A 22,417-nucleotide genomic window follows, 5' to 3' on the forward strand; every position below is an offset into this window, starting at 1 on the left:
TTAAAGTGCTTAAGACAGTCTTTAAAAGTAAGCAGGAATTTTTAAAAAATGATAGGGTCAGAAGCACAGAGGTGAAGGAGGAGATTGCTTGGGATGTCTGTTCCTGAAGAGTCTTGAACTCTTGGACATGGACTTTGTTCTTTACTGGGCCCCCAGGCAGAAAGAAGGTAAGACCAGCAAGGCAGGAGGAGGCCTGAGTGCGAGCCCAAGGAACATCCCCATCTCTTGCTCTCCAAACCAGCAGGCTATGGCTACCTTACTAAGGATGGGTGAGGCATCCAGGTTCATTTTGAGTACAGAACCCTGAGCAAGTACAAAATACCTATGCTGAACCCCATGCTTTTCCTTCTTAGAATTTGACTCTAAAATCAACACCACAGTGCCCACACCAAAAGATCAAGTGGAAACCACAGTTCTGCTATATCCTTTCTTCCTAAACTCTATCAGCTTAAATTTGGCTTATATTCATATTATATTATGTCTGAGGTAAGTGGAGTCTTATTTTAGTTTGTCCTTCTATAGCTGATGGTTGGGTTGCTCTGCATATCAGATTTTGTGGGCAAATATGGATACTTTAAAGACCCTTGTGTTTTAAAAAGTTAAATAAGGGGAAGTGATTCCAACTGTAGTGAAGACTTGCAATGGAAATACGCTGGTAAATGTTGTGGCACTGTTCTCCATGGCTTTTCTGCTACAGTTGAGGTAGGACCTGGTGCAATGTTCATTAGAGTGGAACATTTCTGCAGAAAGGGAAAACCTAGGCCTGAATTGGAGAAAGTTTCAGTTTCTTTAGGGAATTCAGCTTCCCATGGGTCTAAACGGTCTACTTGCTAACAAGAATGTTTTATCAAGACAAGAGGTTGCCTTCAGTTCGGAGTTTCAATCCAACTTAAAGAAATTCTGTACCAAAATTGCATTTAGCATTGGCAAGGGAGAAAAGGCATAGGAAAGAACTTCTAAAGACTTCTTGGACATCAAATGGCTATTTCACAACAACATTGTGATGAGTTAAGTGTAAATGAATCAGAAACATACGGACCAAATTTCTTTTGAAATTCACATGGGTTTAAGAAATTAAGGCAAAAAAGTTCTTGGCACAGAGTATTTTGGGACTTGCCAAACTTAAGCCATTCGAGAAAGAGTTGGAGATACTCTTTATGGACCCTGATTACTGCTGGCCTCTATCTTTTTCCTTCTCTACCCATTATCAAGGTGCTGTGGAATACAGAAAACTTAAGGATAGTCAAAGTGAAAGAACATGGTAGGTTCAGCAATACTCCAATCTACTAGAGAAGAACTTGTTCATGCCTTGAAGATCTCAGATTGACTTTTGAGCTAGAGGAGCCAGTCATTAGGATCCTGTTCCATTTGGCTAAACTGATCTCATTGTGGCTGCTACAGGAAATTAAGTAATTAGGGAAAGAGATTTTGTATTTTTTTTTTTTGGAAGAGAAGACCTTCGGTTCCAGCCACAGCCATGCTTAAGACCACTCTCCACACATTTGGACTAGCCTCACACATGAAGGAACCAGTAGAGGAACAAAGGTGTTCCTCTAGATCTCCAAGCCTGCTCAGATTGGGACTGGCCTCCTCCACTCAGATGCCCCATCTTCCAGTATGTAGGCGTTACACCCACGAACTGCCCCCGGCACCATGTAATCAATGGCCAAGACCCAGAGACTATAAAACCCAGCTCCAGGAAGCATTTTATTACTAGTTCTTACTCTGGAGAACCTGGCAGGTTACCGAAAGTATTCTGCCCACACGGCAGAGTCTGGAAAACTCTCCGTGGCATATTCAATATGCCAAAACCCGGTAACAATGATGGGTCTCATTCTCCTGACCCTGAAAGAGCCTCAAGTGTGGCACTTTCTAAAATCTCAGGACTAGGACTAAGGAGACGTTACTGGTGCCTGCTCGAGGAAATCAATGAACAAGAGGATGACAGTGATACAGTGATACAAGAAGAGAGTGGCGACTGAGTAGTGAATATCTATTCTCAGACAGGTAGAAATTTGTGTAGAAGAATTAACATATTTTCCCAGTATTGATCTCAATCCCTCTGTCATAGGGGGAACATCTTCAGGCCAAGAGACTCTGTGATATTATTGTTTGTTTACTGCATGCAGACTTTTTTTTTTATTTATGAGAGATGCCTATAATGGCTGGTGTACTTACTTGAAATAATTACAAAGGAAATGGTTTGCAAAATTACAAATTGTGTGTGTGTGTTTGTCTGTGTATGTGTGTGTGTGAAGTGTGTTAATCAGAAAGTATCATCAGAAGAAAGGGTCATTTCAACAATGCTTTGGGAGTTGGAAATTAGCTACATATTTGTAAAGTGGTTTCTACTGCAGTAATTTAGCCAAATGGAATTAACCTAGAAAATTGGAAAAGGAACCAGAGGACAGTTTTTGTAAGATTAGCAGAATGACAGATAGTGATACCTAATATCTACCAAATGACTGACAGTAAGAGGAAGACTCATAAGAGAAAAACTCATTTAGAGAATGTGGACTATGAATTCAACCTATTCCTTAAATTTCAGAAATAGTTCCTTGTGCTTAGCAGCATGGTAGTATGCAATGATCTCCCACTCCTTGATGGCACCTCAGGTCTAGCACATTCTTTCAGAGGTAGTTACAGAGATTGGATAAACCACCCTCTCCCGAAGAATGTGAGTGTGGTATCCAGCCCAGAGTAAGTACATGACAAAATGCAAATTTTGTCAGGTGAATTAAAGTTTATATTTTGGAGTTAACATTAAAAAACAGGACACAAAAATGGATGATCTGAAGAAATACAATGGAAGTGGAGGCAGAGACCCCTAAGAAAAAGAAGGTCAAAATGCATATTGAAAAGTTGAAGAAAGATTAATGAAGATGAGAAACTATTGTAGTTAGCTGCCTGAAAGTATTTCAAAACCTTTCCAAGGGATATTTTGAAGAAAGATATAAGGAAGCTTAGGAGTAGAAAAATGGCGACAGAGAGGTAGCAAGAGTAGATGTTGGCTAGAGTTGTGATCTGTTCCACAGGTTTTGTCTCCTCTCAGTGCTTTCCAACAAAACTTGAGCACCCATTATATGCCAGCAGAAAAAGGAGACAGGTAAACAGTGTATGCCAGCAGTGTAAGGCAACGACGAACACAGAACTGAGTGAAATAAAAACTAGAAGGAATAAATAAATTGCTTCTATCTGAGAAAAGAGGAGCTTGCATTTGGTCAGCTGTTGAAACAGAGACATTTCACTCCATTTCTTGCCTGACCTCATTACACACCTAGAGACAATTCAGCCTCAAGCTTTCAATGGGCCCCAGCTTCCCTGTCTGGTTAGTGCAGCAGTTGTCAGGAGTTTGCTTGCAACAGAATAGTTTCTCTTTCAGTTACGTATAGATGCTATGCCAAAGCCTAATGGAAGCCCATGTCCAGAACTATGCTCTCAACTGTGGCAAACTGCGTCAGAGAGCACAACAGTTCGTGAAGTGGAATCTTCACATGAATGCATGCCCACCCTTCATCCTTCACCTCAGCCATGCCATAGCAAGGGGCATTCTTTGGTAACCTTCAGGGCTAATGCAATTAATTAATTTCCTAGGCATCTGTGTCTACCATATGCAAGAAAGCTGTTTTCATTTCCTAAGAAAAAGCCATAGGAAACCAGTTGTCATTAGTTCAGGTGTTTGTGTCTTCCAACTATTTATTTTTTAAAGACAAAGACATTATGCTGTATATTTCGTTGACTGCGTTCATTGGCTTTTTGAGGTCCAAGGTCCTTTCTTTTTGTGTCTTTCCCAATAATAAGTACTTTGAGGCATCCTTGCCCCTCATTCCAGATCTTCTTTTCCTTTCTTTCCTTATTATTCAAGCAATCATCTGTATGTTTTCCCTCTAATTCTAAAGGACCTGGGCCTCTAGATATGTCTTGGACTTGTCGGGGTCACAGAATGGATGACAGAGGCTCTCTTCAATTTTTTTCGGGCTCCTTAGGATTCTGCCTAGTTGAGTTTTATTTGCCCTTTAGATTCCTGCCATTTACCACCACTTGCTTTTTCCATAAATTACTTTGTTTAAGTAATAGAATTTTTTAAAATTGAAAAAAATGAAGCTTTGACAGCAATAATATTTTATCAAAATTGGAAGCCTCAGTAATGTTTGTTGTTTAGGAATATTTTGTGGTGCTAAAGTCATTTTAGTAGTTTGAACACATTAAAATAGCCTGACAAGGTACCCGTGGCATATTCAATGTGCGAAAAAACAGTAACAACAAGTCTCACAATGGAGACGTTATTGGTGCCCATTGGAGCAAATCGATGAACAATGGGAGGACAGTGCTACAGTACTACTCAATAACTTGGCTCGGAAAATTGTCATGATATAGTCAATATAAAATACAGTTTATTTAGAAACCATTGGACCTAGTTAAGTTCATTAGACTTTAAAAATGTTGTTTATTTTTTTTTTGCTTTTTGGGTTACACCTGGCAATGTTCAAGGTTACTCCTGGCTTTGAACTCAGGAATCACTCCTGGCAGTGCTCAAGGGACCATATGGGATGCTGGAAATCAAACCCAAGTTGGCCACGTGCAAGGCAAATGTTCTACCCGCTGTGCTATCACTCCAGCCCCTAAAAATTTTTTTTTAAATAATTATATTTTAACAAAGGAGACTGTGAGTTGATGAGTTGTGAGGAATCTGACAGCACTTATTATATATATATATATATATATATATATATATATATATAAAAACTGGGAGGATAAAACCCAAATACTATTAGAATGATTTTCAGGAAATGTAAAAACAGAAATCACCACCATGAAAGAAACCTGCAATTTCTTCTGAGTTTCTCTCCTGGGACTTCCTTTATTACAGTAGCTCACTTTGGCATCTGTGAGTATGCAACAATGACCCAGTATTCTTCCTGTGTCAGACTCTGATGGATATGTTCTTTTTGCCACCCTAGTTCTAACTTTTGGCCTTTTTGTTCTTGATTCTTGACTCACCCCAATCTTTCCACTTACCTTATTCAAAAACCTTTAAATCAGAAAACCCAAGTATGCTCTTTTTTCTTTTCAGTTTTGCAGTTTTTCTCCGATGGTTGTCTGAGATGCTCTGTGCCTGGAAAGACATCTCATCTCTGAGTAGTACATGCGGTATCACAATTCTGGGAAGCAGAATGTTAGCGAAATTCTCCAATAGATATCCACTACTAAAGAATGTTATCAAGATTCTTCAGTAGATATCCACTACTAAAGGCAGAGTTGTGTTTAAGATATCTCTGTAGTTTACTTGGTGGGGTGTTTTCCTGTAACTAAAGGGTAAGCTAATTTGAAGACATACATCTTATCATCTCTGCTTCTCCAATATTTGTGTACCAGTGTACTTTATACAGAGTAGGTTCACCAATACTTGATATCATTCAAGTTAAGGAATAAGGGATTTGAGAAAATATATAATAGTAGAGTATTTAAACCTGTTCTATCTTAATTTGAAATTTTAAAGTATTGCTGCAGGATCTTTACTCTAGCTCTGTGGTTTTTAGCCTAGTTAAATATTGCCATTATTCCGAGATTAGTACCAGGAATTTTGCTCCATGACTTGGAGGCCAGCCACATATGCTAGGGGAAAAGGAAGCTCAGATAGAGAAGGGAGCACCAAATAAAGTGTGTTGGGAGGATCCTCCCAGGATGGGAGAAGTATGGTGAAAGTAGACTATAGACCAAACATGATTGTCACTCAATGCCTCTTTTGCAAACCACAACACCCAAAAGGAGAGAGAGAACAAAAGGGAATGCCCTGCCACAGAGGCAGGGTGGGATGGGGAGGAAGGGGGTTGGGAGGGATACTGGGATTAGTGATAGTAGAAAATGGGCACTGGTGGAGGAATGGGTCCTCGAACATTGTATAATTGAAAGCCAAGCACAAAAATTTCTAAGTCTACAACTGTACCTCATGGTGTTTCACTAATATAAATAAATAAATAAATTTTAAAAAATATTGTCATTATTTCTCAAAGGAGTGAATGTTATAAACTATTTAGTTTCTATATTAGTTGACAATAACTTGCATGGAGATAATAAACTTTTTGGAGATTAATGTACACATAAAGCTTGATCCTGAAGATGCACTTACTTAGCTAAAGTTTGGGTTTGTTCAAGTCTTTTCCTGGTTTGTGGGTCCCTTCCAGCACTTCTCACAGGAAGCCTGCAGATGCATTTTCTCTGTGTTCACCTGTGCCTGGGCATATCCTCAGTACCCATGTAGCGCTCTGTAAGCAAACACCTTTCTCTTCATACTTGAAGTCAGAACACTTAATAATACTAGGAAGCTGCCTTGTGTTATATAACAGTGACTTTTACACACAACATCTGAAGTTAACATTTTAACAGTCCAGTGATATGGAATGTGGTTAACTGGTATTGGTCTTCAAATTCTATTGCTTCCTTTTTTCTTTTGTAGTGGAATTACTGAGTTATAGCCAAAATAAAGTTTGATTTCTCAATTTTCTTTGTGGTAGGTTTGAAAGTGATTTGCCTTTGGCCAATAAAAGTGGAAGCATTGCATATCCCACAGGACATCTATGAAAGGGCATTGGAGCACTCATCTTACTGTTGGCTGTAATACAGACATGATGATCGGAGTTTGAGAACCTAACGGTAAACATCTCATGCAGAAAGTGACAGAGCAACAATGTGGAAAACTCAAACACTGATTTCACAGAGTACGTGTCCAACCCTGATCGCCCCATCTCCAGAAATCCTTTATAAAACAAAGTAAAATACCTTTAAAATGCTTTTGTCTATATTATAGGCAGTTCCATCTAAAATTGGTTCCAGAGAGACTGAAAGTTATGTGCTCTTTATGACACCAGTAATAAGCGAAGTTGGTATTTTTTAACTCTCCTAGTTTTCTCGACTTTTAGATGGAATGCCCTTGAAATTACATTTGAAGTCTAACTTCATTGAACTTCATTGTGTCACAATTATCCAGATACTACGGTTTGTTAAGTCTTCTTGTTTAAGTGTGGTTTATCCTTCTGTCACACATTTACTGTGATCATTAATTTGATTTGTGAATTGGTTAGTTACTGGTAATGTGAATGTGAGTGTTTTCCTGACAGCTACTTTTAGATCTACTAATGTTTTCTTTTAAAATTTTAAAGGATAATACATTCTATATAACAAGGAAGGAGGACTCACTCATCATTAAACTATAATTTTTGAAAGCAACATTTTCATAACAAAAATATCCAAGCACCAAGTATTAATGCTTCTAATGAATTAAAGAAGTACAATTCCTTTCATCTGTTGCACATGACATATGGGGATATAAGAAATTAGTTGATATTTAACTATTCTGTATTATAATTGAATCTTCTTCAGTTGTGTATTTTACATGAGAATGACATTTCCTCATTTCAAGATACACAGAGGAGGAAAAACTGCTTCTTCTATTAATAGTAGCATGGCCTCAGAGAGTCATAATTTCTTGTTTTGGCCTAACACTATTTTCTTTTGAGAAAAAAAAAACAGTGTTTGTACCTTTAGGAGTTTTGCTTATCCAACAAACATACATTTTTGTGTGGATAGGACAGTAACATTTTAAAATATTATGTTCTAAATTCTTATCATTGTGTTTTATCTTTCTGATATTAAGAAGATAAAATATACAATCATTGCTTAAATTTCCAAAATTTTGGTTAGTTTCACCAATTTTATACTAGCAGTGCTATTATACAGTCTCACTACCAAGCTCTAGTATCCTTCTACCATTATCTCAATTTTCCCTCCCTAACTTGTTGACCCCCACTCAGGATGAGAACGCTATTCAGGTCTCCCAAAGAAGAATAGAAAGAGCTATGCTTGGAATATCACGTTTCACTCAAATGAGAGAAAAAATCCGGAGTTCCGACATCCGTCGACGATCAAGAATCAAGGACGCTGTCTCATTTGCCAAGGTGTCGAAAATCAGATGGGCTGGTCACGTAATGAGATTTAAAGACGACTGCTGGACTAGAGCTGTTACTGACTGGATTCCACGGGATGTCAAAAGACCGTGTGGCCGCCCACCTACCAGATGGTCAGACTTCTTCGTCAAGATCATGAACGATCGGTTTGAGGCTCTTCATGTTCCCAGAGTGAACAGATGCCATTGGGCTACACTAGCATGCGACAGGGACAAATGGAGACGTTACTGGCGCCCGCTTGAGCAAATTGACGACTAACGGGAAGTTAAGTGATTAAGTGAATAATTAAAAAAAAATGATGGGTACTATTTTAAATAGATCTTAATATATTTTTAACTACTAAGCTACTCTTAATGCAAAGTAAGAATGCACCCAAACTTTACAGGTTATGGTTTAGTGGTAGCAGTTTCAAGTAATAACCACACCTTATGCAAGTTACTTACCTATCTGAACAACACTTTTGTATTTGGAAAATCAAAGGTTTGCTATGACCCTTTCAAATCTACTTTCCCAAACTCATATTCCAATTCAGATATCCTACAATCTATTGCTATTTGTTTGGTATTTTATTTAAGCATAAAACACATGATTCCAACAAAAACAGTTGTTCATGGAGCTGAAATTTTAATACATCTTCATTAAGAAAACATCACACAGGGAAATATTATGCAGAGGGAAAGTTGGCATTACATTTGGGCTGGGATCTGCAAAATTGTCACTGTCACTGTCCCTGTCCTCCTGTTGTTCATCGATTTGCTCAAGTGGGCCCAGTAATGTCTCGATTGTGAGACTTTGTTGTTACTGTGTTTGGCATATTGAATACATCATGGGTACGTTGCCAGGCTTTGCTGTGTGGTCAAGATACTCCTGGTAGCTTGCCGGGCTCTCCGAGAGGGGCAGAGGAATCGAACTCGGGTCAGCCATGTTGGCTGTGTGCAAGGCAGATGCCCTACCCGCTGTGCTATCGCTCCAGTCTGGGATCTGCAAAGCAGAGAAATGAAAGGTGAAGAGATTATGTTCCTTAAATCTGTGAAAGTTTGGCGTCACAAATACCATGGATATGTGATTCAGATGAAATTTGAAACAATTATTAGATATTTTCTAACTACCCAGAGGTTTGTAATTGTGTTTGACAAAACACATGGTTGACATCACATTTTTCGATTTTTATCCAGATGTTAGGTGTCATCTGAACCTAGCCAAAGGCGGTCAATACTTCACAAAAGCAATTGCAAGTGATGAAAAAAATCAGTTCCTTTAGTTGCCACAGAGAACATTAAAAAAACAAATTATTGACTCGAACTTGACATTCACATGGTGGAGTTCAGCCAAACTGAACTGTGTTTTATGACTAACTGGGTGATTATTGGTTAAGATCCTTCCCTTTGCTGTTTATGCGATCAGCCTGCTTTTTATTATTTAAAAATATGTCCAACCCTTTTTTTCCTTTAGCAGACAACCTCAATATATAGTTTAGGACTCTTCCAGCAAATGAGAGAAAACCTATCTCTAACTGACTTGAGCAAAAGTGTAATTTATTGGATAAACTAATTGAAAAGTCCAGGAAAAGATCTGGCTTCAACTGTGGCTCAGAGCAGCGGCTTGACTTGTATCCCTAAGACCTGGTTTTTCTCAATCTCTCTCCTAAACTTCATTTTTTTCTGATTTAACTCTATTCTCCCAAAACCTCTGCATACCATGGAAACAAGAGAACTCATATTTTCCTTGCTTGATACCTTGTGAGAAAGTGGACCTGCTTCTTAACCAGAAGCTTCTGTCAATATATCAACACACCTGTTCATTTCAGACAACTGCAACTGTATGCAACACATATCTAGACCAAACACTGGAATGGGAATGTGAAGACATGATGAATTACGATCTGATCATGTGTTCCATTCCACACTGGTGAGAATAGTGCCTGCATAGAAACAGGCAGGTGGGGATGGGAATGCAGGAGGGAAACTAGGGATATTGGTTGTGGGAAATAGACACTGGTGAAGTGACAGGTGTTGGAACATTATATAACTGAAACCCATGAACAACTTTTTTTTTTTCTATTTGAGTCATACCCAGCGATGCTCAGGGGTTACTCCTGGCTCTGCACTCAGGAATTACTCTTGGCGGTGCACAGGGAACCATATGGGATGCTGGGAATCGAACCCGGATCAGCCGCATGCAAGGCGAATGCCTTATCTGCTGTACTATGGCTCCAGCTCCTGAAACCCATGAACAACTTTGTAAGTGTGTATCTCACTGTGATTCAATTTTACAAAAAAAAAAAAGAATGGAAAGCTATGTTTACCCAAGAGAAGTCAGGGTTGGCTATCAAAAATAGGTGGCACGGTTGCTGGTTGGCAAAATCTGAATGTGCTCTACACTGGAACTTACTTAATCAGGGCAAATGAAACCACTTTGAACTTCCCAGTCACATGAACTTTCTTTCCATACTTTTAGAGGAATATAATACCCCACCTCTTATTTATATACTAACAACCATAACTCCTTCCAGTAGATTAGTAAACCCAGGATCAATCAGTCTTAGTACCATTTCCTACATCCTCACCTTTCCTTTTCTTCTGTTCATTTATTTAAAACTGGGTGGTGAGGTTGTACCATATATGCCAAAATGGTCAGGGCTTATTCTTGGCTCTCTGCTCAGGGCTCAGGAAATGCTCAGGTGCCATGTTATTCCTGGAAGTTCTTTGTGTTCTTACATTATCCCTTTCTACTAACTATTGACTTGGTTTATAAACATACTCGGCCCTGTAATATAAAACATACACATATATTCTTATGCATACCAGCAACATTAAAATTATCTTGAGCAATTTTCCCTTTCATCTGGTAATATACTGCCTCTCCTTTTTTATAAGGATCTCTACAACTCTTTTTCTCTACTTTTCCCATGTACCTCTGTACTACGGACTCTCAGCTTGCTCTCTTTTTTGCCTCTAAGGCATGATACTTTCTAAATTACTCAATATTTACTTCAGAAGACAAACCTCATCGCAATTTTTTGAGCAGGGGTTGATCCAAGAGAGGGAATTGGAAGTTTTCATTGTGAGGAACAAAATTTAAGCAAGTTGCCCCAGCATGCAGAACTGATAGAGACTTCAGGGCAATGCCCAGAAGCCTTTGACATATTTCTAAGTCTTCTACAGACACTCACGCAGGTTCCCTCGGGGAGACACATTTTCTCCTCTACTTTCTAATTCTCATGTAAGCACCTTCTATTTACAGAATCTAAATGGAAACATTATTGTCTAGGGAGATGCAGAAATGTGATTTCTAGGCTTTACCCCAGCAGTGCAAGGCAGAACTCTGAAGGATGAGCCTTACACTGAGTATTAATAGCCTATCTCTAGAACATTCTCATGCACAGCTATTTTGTCTTCCACCCACCCTTAAATCTTTTTCTTGAGCTACTGCTTGGCTCACATTGTGAACTCCTTTTGGTTTATCTCTCTTGATCTCATCACTTTCAGTACCTGCAGGATGTTGATGCATTAGTCTAAAACTCCTCCACAGATTTATCTCCATAAATTTCAAATTAGTGTGAATTTCTGCTTTTCAGATTATTCTTTTTCATATGATCACCTTTTCCTATCACCCAAGCTTAAGGGCCACACACTCAATTTGCTTAAGAGTGAAATATCTATTTCTACTTCCAAGCCTCTTTATCTTTCATAATCTGACTCATCTAAATATATAATCCATCAACCACTGCACCAATTTGTTATCCTGGTTGGCTCTTCCCCATCCCTGCACTGCTGTCTTGACTTCATGGCTCATCACGTTCCTGCTTCCAACCTCATCCACCCACCTTCAATCTTACCTGCTCAGTGATAAGTCAAAAAATTCTAGAACGATACTCTTTTCCTTAGAAGTGTTGAATAGCTATTTTAGAGGCTGAGAAAAGGAGCAGTCATTCAGCAGACAATTCTCAACAATTTACCAAAGAAAGTACACAGATGAATTGTAAGTTTATAAGAGACAAATGAAGTTGAGAATTGGAACAGTGAGAGACAATTGTATTCCAAATGCTCTGATTCTAATTACCCAGAATGAATATTCCAGTGTATCAATTGGGGTTTCGGCAGGGGAGGAGGTGGGATCTGATGAAGAATCCAATCTTTTATGCTATTTTTTTAAAGTATGGAGTTTATTAGACAGACTGGTTAAGTTTACAGGCTTGGTATTGATTTCACATGTATTCTTAGCTCATTTTTTATTTTCACTGTGTGAACCTCCATGTGTGGTCTCTTTAGATACCAGATAGAATATGGTGGTACACAAGAAGATGGTCAGAGAAAAACAGAATAAGATGGAAAACAGCTCCGCCAGGGATAATAGAAAAAATATCTCCCAAGAAGAAATAAAAATTTGCTAGATTTTTGCTACCCCCAAATGCGTTTGATTAATCAGAATCCTCATTGATAGTGGTGTTTTGGGTGTGTATTTTCTTCATCTGGGTTTGTTTGGGTCTATGGGCAAAAAATGTTTCTTAGACGTACCTAGGGACCAGAGATGCAGAGGGAAAAATGTTTGTGTTGTAATCTTTTCTAGAAGTAATGTTGTTCTTATAGACATGTCATTCCTGGATGCCAGAACTCTGATTATCAATCCTTCCTTCTTTTTGAAGTGAAGTAGGCAGGTAAGTAAGGAGGAACCCTGGCAATGAGCTCTCCGGAAGTAATAAAACCAAGATGAATTTAACTTAGTTCCTCTATTACTAGCCCTAAAGTAACTGAAGTATTAAGACCAGATCCATTTGGTGGACCCAGGAACTGAGGTCTGATAAGAATTCAAACTGGCACCAGCCCAGGCCCAGAGAAGGGTGAAATCACCTCTGGAGAGAATCTCCAGCAAGAACAAAGGGCTGTGATAAAGATATGAAGGTGGGCTACCTAGAGTTCCAAGCGCTTCTTCTTGGCAAAGCCATAGCAATAGACTTTGATCTGTGTACAAAGCTCAACATAGGGACAGTCTAGGAGGAAACCTATAACAAATTCGTATAAGGCAAGTGGGGGCCGGCACACATGCTCACCTGAGATATGTACTCTCAGCTCTCTCCCTCCCCTCTGAAGAAACTAACATTCCTTCCTGAATCTCTCACTCTGTGTCACTGTGTCTGTGTCTGCCTGCCTGCCTGCCTGTCTGTCTGTCTGTCTGTCTCTCCTCTGTCTCTCTGTCTCCTTCACACTGCGTAAATAAATAAGCTGATTTATTTCACTAATCATCTTCTCCTGAAATTCTTCTCTGAGAAAATGAGACATTCCTAGAAGACCTGGGTAAGATTTAGGACTGACTTTTCTTTCCTGCAAATATCAATTCCTACCTCTGGCCTGATTTCTGTAGCTCCCCAATTAATTGGGCAGCAGGAGTCATTTTCATCCTGGGCAAAACGAGTGGGACCCAGTCATGTGGGATTGGTGAGACCTAAAGTCAGAATCATGCAGGGGCTCATTCCCAGACTTTGGTTAGTTTAGGTTCCATTAGCCTTAAATTTCCCAGGAACTTCCCTGAGTGGTTGGGTATGTAGCGAGCAACCTGTAAACACAACATAAGGGGGAGGAATGCTGAATGGTCAGTATGATGCTAGAACTGCTTCCTATGCTCTGTCTCTGTATGGTGTTCTACTTTCCTGCCATTTTTTAACCATTTTTTTCTGGTGAAGCAAAAATAGTTTTTACTAAAACCTACTTAGGTGTGAGGGGAGAGAAAGAGAGGAAGTATGTGTTCAAGAGAGAACACAGGCTGGTCCAGAGTGAAAGAAAAATAGCAGAGAGACAAGCAAGTAGGATGGCATTCAAAGGAGAACACAGGCTTGAAGAGCAAGCCCATTTTTTGTTCCTTGATTTCTAGCCTATAATATTTCCTTCACAATTAACTATCATCATCTCCTCCTCCTTCTCCTCCTTGCCTATTCCACTCTTTTCCTTCACCCATCCTTCTTCTCCACTTTTTCCTCCCCCTTCCTTCCTCCTTCATGTCTTCTTTTTATTCCTCTACCTCCTCCTCCTCCTCTTCCTCCTCCTCCTCCTCCTCCTCCTTCAACACCAAGCAAGACACAGTGGAATACATTTTATGGAACTTCTACATTCCAACTCCATGCTGGTATTTGATTAACAATGAAGATTCTTGAAGAATAAAATTTGATTATTTTAATAGTTTAAGAAATATTTATGATAAATTTTTATATCAATTAAGGACTAAATCTTCCAGTAATTGATTTATATTTTCATTGACAAACCCTCGGGATTTAGTAATTTTTTTAACATGCTTGATTTGACTCTAAATAGTAAATATATTCTCTCATCTCTTGGAGAGAATAGGAATAACAAAGCTGATCCTTGAACGCTATTAGCAATTTATATTAATGTTTACTTATAGATGGGCTGGAGCGATAGCACAGTGGTAGGGCGTTTGCCTTGCACGCAGCCAACATGGCTGACCCGAGTTCGATTCCTCCGCCCCTCTCGGAGAGCCCGGCAAGCTACCGAGAGTGTCTCGCCCGCACAGCAGAGCCTGGCAAGCTCCCCGTGACGTATTCGATATGTCAGACACAGTAACAACAAAGTCTCCAATGGAGACGTTACTGGGCCCGCTCGAGCAAATCGATGATCAACGGAGGGCCTTTACTTTTACTTTACTTATAGATGGCTCTTTACTGAGTATTAGAGACTGTCGGTATATAAAGCCTGTGTGGCACGGTGGATTAAGACCACTTTCTAGAGTCAAACAATTTAGGCTCAAATTTAGGTTTTCACAGTTTCCATGGGCCGGAGCGGTAGCACAGCTGGTAGGGCATTTGCCTTGCAAGCGGCCAGGCTGACCCGAGTTGGATTCCTTCGCCCCTCTCGGAGAGCCCAGCAAGCTACCGAGAGTGTCTTGCCTGCACAGCAAAACCTGGCAATCTACCGTGATATATTTGATATGCCAAACACAGTAACAAGTGTCACAATGGAGATGTTACTGGGCCTGCTCGGGCAAATTGATGAACAATGGGAGGATAGTGATGGTGACAGTGACAGTTTCCATATAAGTGATTTTGGATTTCTTTTAGACCTCTATAAGTCACCATTGCTTTGTCTCTAAAATGAGAACAGTAATAACTTAAAACTTATGGTATTATCATGAGAATTTATGACCTGATAAAAATACTGTATTTAGATTCACTCTTAACATATTTAAAAATATGTAGTTGAAAATAAGATAAAGAACTATTTTTTTAAAAATAGTTTTAGGGGCCTTTTAGCTCTTCTAGTGAACTTTTCCTCTCCAAAAGTGAAGTTTATATTTGTTTCATAATGCAGATGAGTGTAGCTTCTTAGCTACTAGCAATTTTTAAAGAAATGTCATATGAAGTACAGTTTGAAAATTATTATGTATTCATCATAGAAGTCAAAAAGCACATTCAAAGCAAATTGCATGCATGTTTCCCAAAAGTGTTAATGTGCTAATCTGTTGGTTCCCTGATCTAGGCGAAAAGCCATAGTTTTCCACTCAAGCAAAATACCATAGTTCTTGAAGATTTCATATAAATATTACCCATGGTGTTTCACATTTTCAAGCCTTATACTTCATTAAATTCAACAAGCTAGAACTGGCATTGAAATCAGTAAGATGACTTCATTTCAGTTTACAACTGCAAGTCCTTCTAATAAGGAAGAGGGAACTAATTAGGCTATTAATTCACTTTAGTAAACAGTTGATTCTACATATAATGAAGAAACTCTTGCTCACCATAAGCAAGTTTTCTATTTTTCTCTTGGTAATCACTTAATATTCCTAAAATTCACAGATAGAACTATTGAATATTAAGAAAGAAGTAAGCATTCTATATTCAAGAATAGTATATTTTTAAAGAGTAGAGTGAGACAGAAAGAATCCTGGAGAGTGACATAAAAAACTACTTTGACTTTACCAAAGTTGAGTTGGAAGAATTAATTTAACAGACAATGGGTAGGTAAACGTTTCTCCTCTCAGTGACCAGTGCAATTTTTACTGTATAGGTATAAATTGATGGTTTTCACTTCTCAAATTGGTGTTGACTTGATCTCAGCTGAAGAAATCCTCAAGTTTTCAGATTTGTTCAATTTCTACTATTTATATTCCCAATTGTCTATTCTCAAGCTTTTTTTCTTTTTCTTTATTCATTCTCCCTCTCTACCCCTCCATCTCCTCATTTTACTTTTCATCTCTTTCTCTCTCCACTCTTTTTTCCCCTCTCCTTTTTTTATGGACTTCCTTTTTCTATTATCCAAAACAATTCCCTTTTGAAATTAATAATAACTATTTATTCACAATTGGATTTACAAGAAACTCAGAAGAATTTAATGCTACATGTTGTATTTGAAGATAACAGCTGGGTCATAGGTTAGAGATTTAGACATGCTCATGCATCCTTTCTTGGCTAAGTAAAACATTGTTTTTTCTTTTCGGACCACACCCGGCAATGCACATGGGATACTCCTGGCTCTGCACTCAGGAATTACCCCTGGCGGTGCTGGTGGGTGGTGGGCGGGGGGGGGGGGGGGGGGGGTATCCAGGTCAGCTGCGTGCAAGGCAAACACCCTCCCCGCTGTGCTATTGCTCAGCCCCAAATAAATCATTTTTGTTGCAAATGTACTCTAATGCTCTATAGTCTGAAACTTCCTTAATTGACATTCTTGCATTTTGCCTCAAGATTTATTCATAGCAACTACTTTTTCTTGGTCTCTATTGAATAGGGTGGCTCAATACTTCCTTAGGCTTTTTGTAGGTACTTTGCTTATTTTAATCTAGATTAGTACTTTGTACTAATTTTACTAGAGTCTCTTATATAAGGCCAAGAAAGTCACTAAGTTTCTTTTTTTAATTTTCTTTTAAATTTATAAGGTATCACTGTATAACTGTCACTGTCATACCATTGTGTATCGATTTACTCTAGTGGGCGCCAGGAATGTCTCCATTCATCCCAGCCCTGAGATTTTAGCAGCCTCTCCTTACTTGTTTTTCCCAACACTGACATATTGGAGGCTCTTTCAGGGTCAGGGGAATGAGACCCGTTATTGTTACCATTTTTGGCATATCAAATACACCACAGTAGCTTGCCAGGCTGCTCTGCTTTCTGGATGGGATACCTTTGGTATCGGTATTGTCGGCCGGCAAGCTATGGAGAGTATTCCACCTGCAAGGCAGAGCCTGGCAAGCTACTGTGGTGTATTTGAAATATATATATGTATATATATATTTCCCTTTATGATTTGTTGCCTACTGTCTAAACCCCATCAGATATGGTGCGGTGATTATGGAAAATGGGTAGGGAATGTCTTACGATGTGTCACACAGTCGCAAAGCAGTCATGCGGTCCAGGAATATGTTCACTCATATGTGAGGCTCGGCTCGAGTGTGTGGAAAGCAGCCTGGAGTATGGTGTTGGTTCGGTAGTGGGGTTCAGCTGCCAGGGCTAGGTCCCTTGGGGCGGGGAGGGCTCTCACCTGCCCCCTCTGGGGCGCTCCAAGTGAAAAGAGCCTGTTGTGGAGTCCGGTGGCATGGTTATGGGGGCCCTCATTTTATACTCCCTTCTGGGAGAAGCAGCCATGAGTTCTCATTTTATAAGGTAGTTCACAATATTTGATTACATTTAATATTCAAACACCAATCCCACCACCATTACAGCTTCCCACCACCATAATTGGGATGTTTCCATCCAAGCCCAAATCCCTGACCCAAAGCACAACCAAAACAATATATTTTGTATTGTCTGTTATGAAAAATCACTGAAAATGCTAAAAAAAAGTATCCATAAAGGAAATAAAGGAAACAGTGTGAAGATTGTTCTATTTTGGCCATTAAGACATTCTTTAGAATATCACTAACCTGTTGTCAAAAGTTGAGTGATGTGAGCTTTTATATATATGTATCAGAAAATATGTATATATACACACATATATGTATATATATATTTCCCTCTATGATTGGTTATCTATTATTTAATCCCACCAAATGTGGTGCGGTATTCTTGGAGAATGGGTAGGGACTATCTTATGATGTGTCCAGGAATATGTTCACTCATGCTTGAGGCTCAGCCCAGCATGTGGGGTGTGGCCTTGAACATGGCAGTGGTTGGATTGTGGGGATTTTTGGCTGCTGGGGCTGGGTCCCTTGGGGCAGGAAGGGCTCTCACCCGCCCCCCTCTGGGGTGCCCCAAGGGAAGCCACTAAGTTTCAAGGAAAGAAGTAAGTCTATCATTTATAGTGTAATATAGTTAGTCGTCTTCTGGGGTGCTATAGACATTTAACAGTTATTGAATGTTTGCTAGAGACTCATATTTTAGTGGTTCAAAGTTTCCTGAGTGTTATCTTCCATATTATCTTGACTGTTGATGATCACTTAATACGGCATTCAATTATAATGTACTATTCTATCAATAAAATTCAACATATATTTTTGGAGAAAATTTGGAAAATTCCCTAAAGCAAAGAGAAGACAATAAAATCATCCATAATCTCAACATTTATAAGTAATGCACTGGATCATTCAGGTGTTTTATTTTTTCAGTTTTTTTTTATATATTCTATTTTTGTAACCCAATTTGAGTTTCTCACTTGAAATTTCTTCCTGTTTTTGTTCAGGTAGCATTATCTGGTGAAAATTTCTTATATAAGGCCAAGAAAGTCACTAAGTTTCTTTTAGTCATGAAGACATGGACTAAAAGTAAAAAATTCCTTAAGTTTTGCACTACGATTTAGTTTATCTATCTACAGTTTTTCCATTTCTCACTCTTAGTAACAGCACCAAGATAAAAATTTATCCCTTTGGGAACCAGAGCCATATATATATATATATATATATATATATATATATATATATATAGTGGGTATAGTGGGTAAAGCATTTGCTTTGGACATGTTTGACCAGGTTTGATTTCTGGCCAGGAAGGTCCCTGGTGTGGAGCCAGGAGTAAGTCCTGAGAATCATGGGTGTGGCCCCCAAACAAAACAAAACAAAATAAAACAAAAACAATTCTCATTTTGGTGGTGGCAGGATCTAGTAGCTTTTTACATCAAATCATAATTATTAACACTATTGTAACCATTTTACCTAAACTATAGTGACATTTTTTAAACTTGTGTTTTGTAGTTCAACCAGCCTTATCTCAGAAGGTGACACTTGGGTGGCAAAAATTGAGAACTAAGTGGCACCAGAGCACAATATATGTTGGTGGATAACGGAATCTTGCCCCAATGACCTACAAAATCAGAAAATCGAAGGATCCACGTCATCCCATTGAAAGGCTACTACTACACTTTCAGTTCTAGCTTGCCAAAGAACATCATCACCTAAAATCTTTATCTTCTACTCTAACTACTCCAACTCTACAGCTCATTTCTTGTTAATTCTCTCTGTGTCATCTGTCCTGCTGATGCCACACTATTGTCATGCTGTTTTTCCTCTTCATGAAGGTGGGATGTGTTTCTCTCTCGCCCCTCAACCTCACACTTCTCTCATTCTTCAAGTCTTTTAATCTCTTAATGGTCTCTCCAGTTCTTCACAAAGACAGTAGTGGTATTAAATCATAATACTGTCCTTGATAGAAATTGGTTGCTCTATTTTTTATTAAATCTAAGAGTTATCTTATTTGTTCGAATTTACCATGACAGCCATGCTGTTTCACTCACCTTTGTACCTCTTGCACTGTCTTACATAACCCACAGTACGTATTCAATAAATGTTGAACGTTTAAAGATGGAAATGTAATTAATAAATGGTTAAATGGTTCATCTGAAGCTACAGGCATAATATCTTGCTATATTTGCCTTATACAGCATTGTAAGATTTGTTTTCCTATATCCAAAAGAAATGCTAGTTTTTTTTTTAATGCATGCCATTCTTGCTGGTATAAGATGACATCTCACTGTTTTGATTAACATTTCTCTAATAATAAGTGTTGCTGAGCACTTTTTCATATGCTATGATCCAATTGTGTGCTTTTTTTTTTGTGGTTTTAGGGTCACACCCGGAGATGCACAGGTGTTACTCCTGGCTCATGCACTCAGGAATTACTCCTGGTGGTGCTCAGGGGACGATATGGAATGCTGGGAATCGAACCCGGGTTGGCTGCGTGCAAGGCAAACACCCTACTCCCTGTGCTATGGCTCTAGCTCCCATTTGTGTGATTTCTTTGGGGGAAATGTCATTCATTTCCTCTACTTGTTTTGGAAGCGGTTGTGGATTTTAGCTTGAGTTTCTTGTGCTATGCTAAGATGTTTTAATATGATGTAGTTTCATTAATTTGTTTTTGTTTTTGTTATCTTTGACTCTGGTGTCAAATCACTGAAGACACTCTTAGGTTAATTTCCTGGAGAGTTCTGCTTATGTTTTCCTAAATGAATTTTATGGTTTCTGTTCTAATCTTCAGGTTTTTAATTCACTTTAAGTTAAATTTCATAAATGGTGAGAAAAAATGGTGAGATATCTCACATGGGCGAATGTTGAAAATATCAAAAAGACTGGAAAAAAAAACAACGTATTTAGAAATGTGTCAGAAAAGTATCCCTTATTCATGGTTGATTGGAATGTCATCTGGTTCAGCCTCTATGGAAAACAATACTAAGATTTCTCAAAAAAGTAAGACTGGACCTCATATACAACCCAGTGATTCCATTTCTTGGAGTCAATTCCTAAGACCTAAAAAAAACCCACTAATTTGAAAGGATATATGCAAATCTATGTTTATTGCACCCCTTAATAGCCAAGATATGAAAATTACCCAAATTTCCAACTATGGGTGAATCACTGAAGAAGGTGTTTTAGATATACACAATGGAATACTACACAGCTCTAAGAAAAGATGAATTCATGCAGTTTACTTCAATGTGTATGGTATTGGAAGGTATCGTTTCAGCAAAATAAGTCCTAGAGAAAAAGACAAATAATGGATAATATCTCTTATCAATGTAATGTAGGGAGACAAAATGAGAGACTAAACAGTGTTGAACAATGGCATGATAATACAAATCAATTATCAAACATTGTCGGGTAGGACTTTGGAGTAGAAGACCAGACTGAAAGAGACATAGGGACAGTAGACACGGGCACTTTGTTCGTGGTGGGATGTGGTTATTTTGTGTTTCAATACCATAAAATTTAACACTGTTGTAACTACCTCAAGTACAATAAAATAATTAAAAAAATAAAATGTAATAAAAGTAGAATCCACTTTTCTGATTTTACAGTTCTACAATTAATCTTTGAGGGGAACTAAGATCTCATCCCCAGAGACATTCTAACTAAGGTCTCATGCCCAGAGACATTCAGTACTGTCTATCTTTCCATCTTCCTTGCACTTCTTAGCATGATGTGACTGCCTTCTTAGAACACCTTCTTCTTGCTCTACTTCCAAGCTTTATGAAGCGTTTGTATTCAATGGGCTCCCATCTGAAAGTCTTATCACTTTATTCCCAATATGTTAGATTTAAATGATCCTGATCCCTTACAGATTTATTTCTTAAAGAAAGTTTTCTTGAATTCCTAAACTAAGAGCAATAAAAATAATAGTGCGTTGTAGGTTGTAGTAATTGCATGCATTGAGTGAATACTATATGACAAACATTGTTACGGGCACATATACTTATCGTTTCGTATAGTCTTCGTGGACCCCGAGCCAGGCTGTTTTCACTTAGGGCACCCCAGAGGGGGACGGGACCCAGTCCCGGCAGCCAACCTTCATTACCCAACCTTGTCACGCTCCAGGCCTCTTTCCACACACTTGGGCCAAGCCTCACGATGAGTGAAATCCCACGGAACCCAGGTAATGCGGAACTTTCTGACCTTGGACTCTGGACTCAACCAGTCCCTGGAGCACAGATCCTCTGCCTACTTCCCCCAGGCTCAGGTGACCCAGGGGTCACACCCATAAGTTACACCCTGCTGGCACCAGATAATCTCTTCATGGGTCACCCTCCAGAACTCACGGCTGTTCCTCCCAGATGGGAGTATAAAATGAGGCCCCCATAACCTGGCTGTTTTCATTTGAGGTGCCCTGGGGAGGGGGTGAGAGCCCTCCCCACCCCAAGGGACCTCACATATGAGCGAACATATTCCTGGACCACGTGGCAGCATGAAACACTTCTTACCCATTTTCCATAATTACCACACCATTTATGATAGAGAACTACACACACACACACACACACACACACACACACACACACATATACACATCATATATATCTCGAAAAGCCTGGCAAGCTACTGAGAGTATCCCGCCCGCATGGCAGAGCCTGGCAAGCTAGCCATGGTGTATTCAATATGCCAAAAACAGTAACGGGTCTCATTCCCCTGAGCCTGAAAGAGCTTCCATTACGTTGGGGAAGACGAGTAAGGAGAGTCTGCTAAAATCTCAGGGCTGGGACGAATGGAGACATTACTGGTGCCCGCTTGAGTAAATTGAAGAATGGGAT

Source organism: Sorex fumeus, unplaced genomic scaffold, assembly GCF_029834395.1.
Source record: "Sorex fumeus unplaced genomic scaffold, SorFum_2.1 ptg000008l, whole genome shotgun sequence".
Classification (NCBI taxonomy): domain Eukaryota; kingdom Metazoa; phylum Chordata; class Mammalia; order Eulipotyphla; family Soricidae; genus Sorex; species Sorex fumeus.